This window comes from Fukomys damarensis, unplaced genomic scaffold (assembly GCF_012274545.1).
Source record: "Fukomys damarensis isolate Sample0158 unplaced genomic scaffold, DMR_v1.0_HiC HiC_scaffold_33, whole genome shotgun sequence".
In the NCBI taxonomy this organism is placed as follows: Eukaryota; Metazoa; Chordata; class Mammalia; order Rodentia; family Bathyergidae; genus Fukomys; species Fukomys damarensis.
The window spans coordinates 46,831,550-46,836,288 of NW_022900945.1; the positions used below are offsets into that span (position 1 = coordinate 46,831,550).

At 37.8% G+C, this 4,739-nt stretch overlaps 1 pseudogene; it reads right to left on the reverse strand.

Moving 5' to 3' along the window:
* Positions 1-2,765: 2,765 nt before the first annotated feature.
* On the reverse strand, positions 2,766-3,302 carry LOC104867030 (annotated as a pseudogene).
* Between the last annotated feature and the right edge of the window lie 1,437 nt (positions 3,303-4,739).

Sequence of the window (4,739 nt, forward strand, 5' to 3'; positions counted from 1 at the left end):
CATTATTTGTGTTGTTCCTTCAGCCTCTGTTTTAATTTCATCTCAGATCTTTGTTATTTATTTCTCTCTATTGAGTTTGATTTTGGCTTGTTCCTGTTTTTCCAAAACTTGGAGGTGCACAGTTATTTATTTGAGATCCCCCTGATTTTTTGATGTAGACACTTTTTACTATAAATTTTCCTCTTAGAACTGCCTTTCCTGTATCTCAGGATCTAGTATATTGTGTTCTATTTTTCTTTGATTCAGGAATCTTTCAATCCCCTTGAGTTTTTCAGTGATCCACTGATCATTCAAAAGTGAACTGGTCAATGTCTATGCATTTGCATAGTTTCTGTAGTTTCTCTTGTTGTTGGTTTCTACTTTCATTCCATTGTGAACTGACAAAATGTAAGGAATTACTTCATTTTTTTACTTGCTAAGACTTGGTAAAAGGTTAAATATGATCTATTTTGGAGAATGTTTCATGAGCTTTGGAAAGAATGTGTATTGTGTAGTTGTTGAACAAATTCTGTACAGATCTGTTAATCTATTTGATCTATGGTATGATTTAATTTTGAGATTTCTGTATAATGGACAATACGAAATAAAAAATTGTTCAAAAGGAAGGGGGAACTTGGGAGTGGGAGGGGGAAAGGAAGGAAGGAAAAAAGAAAAAATTGAAATGAGGCTTTTGTAAATATGGAGGGGAAGAGGGGTTGAAGGGAGAGGAGGGAGATGGGAGAAAAAAGGAATCAAGGCACATCATCACGTACAGGTACAGAGTCCCTATGATGAATGTGATCATTGTGTATATCTAAAGTGTATCAATAAAATTAAAACTTAAAAAATAACCTCAATGTTTCTTTGTTGACTTTTCTGAGGGGCCTGGATGATCTATCTTTTGATGCGAGTGGAGTATCGAAGCCACTCACTATATTTGAGTGGAACCTATGTGTCCCTTTATGTTGAATAGTGCTTATTTTATAAAATCAGGCACAGTGGTTGTCCTACTTACTTTCCTTTTTGCTGAAATACAACACCTGACACCCACAAGTTAAAGGAGAAAAGGTTCATTTCAGCTCACAGTTTGTAGAGGCTTCAGTCCACAGTTAGCTGGCTCCAAGGCAGGGTGACACGGCAGGGGGGCATCACAGAGGAGAAAGAGTTCACAGCATAGCAGGCAGGATGAGGTGTCATCCTTTCTTACGCTTTCCCTTTTTTCCCATTCAGGCTACAAGCCTATTGGTTGGTGCCACCACACTGGGGAGAGGGGGTCTTCCCATCATCCACATCCAGAGCTATGCTAAATCAATCAGAAGACTGATCCAGTTCTCAGCACCCTTGATCCAGTATCACACACCCATCATCTAGCCACCTCACAAAGCCTCACCTATTGAGGGCCTGAGGCTTTTTGAGGTGTGGAGATCAACACATGGGACATAATAACATTTATGCATATCATGGAAGGTCTTTATTTCTCTTTGTATTTTGAGGGATATCTTTGCTGGGTATAGTTATCTATTTTGGCAGCTATTTTCTTTCTGGGTTTGCAAAACATCATTCTATACCTTCCTGGAGAAGTCTTAGCCTCTATAAGTTGCTTGGCATTTCTGTGTTGCAGCTTTCAATATCCTTTCCTGTTCTGTACTCCTTACATTTTAACTATACTATGATGTAGAATGGTTTATTTCTGGTCATGCTTGCTTGGAGTTCTAAATGCCCCCTTTACCTGGATGCTCATATCTTTCTAAAATTTCCATTTGATTTTTTATTTCTTCTCTATTTCATTGTTGAGACTTTAATTTTAATTTGTCTGAAGCCTGTAATAACTTTTATATCATTGTTTATAAAATGTTCATTAGAGAATTCTAACATTTCTCTCATCCTGGTGTTGACATCTATTGAAAGTATTTTTTAAGTTCAGGTTGAACTCTTTTTGGTGTCCTTGGTGTGATGAGTGATTTTCTATAGAAACCTGGGTGTTTGGAATATTGCTATGATATTTGGGATCTTACTTGAGTCTTCTGTTTTAGCTGACTTTCTCTGACATTGCAGGTGTGTGAAAAGTGGTAGGAGGGTTGTGCGTCTGTCCCAGTGTGGTTGTGATGTACTTGTAAGACCTGAGACTGAACCTCGTCATTATTGCTGGGTAGGGTGGGAGTTCCAAGTCCTCACTCTGCCTGCACTGACACATTTCCGACTGGGAGAGGTGGAATTACTTCACGACTGCCCCTTCCTTGGCTACCTCAGACACCAAGGGATTGGGTGGTCTCTTCACCCCTATGCAGCGATGCAAGTCCTGACTCTGTCCTGGTCTCAGTGCTATCCCAGGGGAAGCAGGATAAAGACCTCTTGGAGCCTATAGAACATGAGAGATTAGTCCATTTCTGACATGGAGGCTATAGTTTAGTTTGTCCCCTGGTGTTTGTCTGAGGTTGAGCAGTTATTTTCTAAAAGTTTTTCTCTCCCAAGGTGCCCCTTCCCTGTTCAATTTGGATGAAGAGAGAAATCTTCTGTTGGAGTTAACAGTTTCCTTTTTTTATGATGAAGCACTGATTCACAACCTTCATTAAAATTAATTCACCTGTAAAAACAAGGTAATTTATAGCTTGATCAACTTTTTTGATAGCAGTTGAATTTTTACATAAAAAATCTGCAAGACTTCAACTAAAGAACAAGTAAGACATTCAGACATGAGTTTACTCTTTAAAAGTTCCATCAGCTGTAACAAATAAGCAATGACTGTACATCGATTTATGTTAGTCTTGTGGCAAAGAATACACTTTCTATGTAAATACTTCAACCATGCTTCTGTATGGCATAGATAACTTCCAGTAAGAGTTAGTGTATAGTCTGTTCTTGATGAAGATAACACTAGATAGATGTCATATGATGTCATGCTGAGGTATTACTTCTTTTCTTGGATCATGAAAACAACTATAAAGCAATGAAGTCCATAGGACAAAAGAATAGCTGCTTATGGCAAAGTTGTATTGTGCAAAGTTAACTGTATCTTTAAGATATGAATTAAGATCTTTCAATCGGAGGTGGATATTTTCTTTATTGGAGTGTCTTGTCTACACAAGCGATCCTGTATTCTAACCATCGTTGAACTCTTGCTTTTTCTTTTGCGATACTCCCCAGCAGATCCCCCTTGTTGGCTGGCTGGATAGATGAGTTGCTGTCCTTTTCAGTCCTGTTAGACTTGGACCATTGTTTGTTTGAAGAGATGGCATCTGTCACTTGCTCTGGGTGCTGTCCTTGGTTCTCTGACTCAGCCCCAAGGACCTATCTAGCAGCTTCCCCTCTGCAGCCCACGCCATCTTGACCCTAGTTTCTAGAGCTGCCAGTCTTCTCGGCACCTTTTCTTGGATATCTGAGGTGAGACAAAAACCCAGAGAGTTCAAGCCTTGGTTGTTCTTCAATTCTTGACATCCCTAGCTGATCTGCTTTCTTTCATCTCGTGGCCTTTTTTTTGTGTTTACTTTATATATCATTTCCAGGCTACTTATCTGGAGAGAGAGGAAAAGTAGATTTCCTCCACTTCCCTGGAATCATAAGTCACTGTGTAGCCTTTGAGACTGGTTTCTTCAGCTCAGCAAAACGCCTTTGAGATACATCAGGGTGGTTGTGTGTACCAATAGAGTATTCCTTTTCATTGCTGAGAGTTTCATTATACATCCCAATTTGTTTATGAATTCATCTGTTAAAGAAGATTGTAGTTGTTTCCAGTTTGGAGGATTATAAATAAAGCTCTCATAAGTATTCTTATGCAGATTTTAAATGAACATAAATTTTCATTTCTCTACAATAATTACTCGTAATTACTGGATTTTTAGGTAAATGTTTAACCTTTCTAAGAAATTGTTATACTGTATTCCAAAATAGCAACACCAGTTGGAATTCTCACTACTGCATGGTAGTTCTTGTTCTTCTATAGCCTCGTCCACATTTGGTATTTTTAGTATTTTTTATTTTAGCAATATTATTTACCTATATTTGGCTTAATTTTCACAACTAGTAGGTAGTGGAATAGTTTAATTCTTTTTCACGTGCTTAATTGCCTTCCATATGTCATCTTTGGGGAACTCTTTCATCTTTGTCTCTTTCATCTTTGTTCAACCCTTCTGCCCATTTTTAAAATTGGCCTTTTTTTCTCTACTGCGTGAGCTGTGAGTATTCGTTATATATTCTAGCTACATTAATTTTTGATATTATAAAAGTAAAACAGAAAGGGAAAGAAGAGTAAAGAAATCTAACACATTTCACTGTTACTCCATTGGGAATTTGCCCCTTGATTCTTCCTGGTGCTTAGATTGTATCATAAGACAGGTGGGAAATGTCCCCACCCAGCAAGAGGAGCGTCAGTGTCCCTAAATTTCAGACTCCAAAAGCCAGTCTATTTCCTTTCTTTTTTCTCCCCGTGACTTCAAAAATCCAACAATTGGGTTTGGTCATTTATTGAGTAGTATTTGTTTTCAATTATGACTTCTAATTAGCAGGAACAATGTCTATTTCATTTTGCTGGGTTGTTTTTTCTGGATCTAGCATTTTACTGTATTAATTTTTAAAATATCTCATTCTTTTTTTTTTAATTTTATTGAGTTTATTGGTACATTTTAGGGATACAGTACAGTTACATTCATTGTTGGGATCATGTACCTTTACATGGCAAGTCTTGATTCTCATTTTTTTCCCCTTACCTCTGCCCTCCCTTCACCCCCTCCTCCTCTCCCCATCTACAAACACTTTATTTTCAT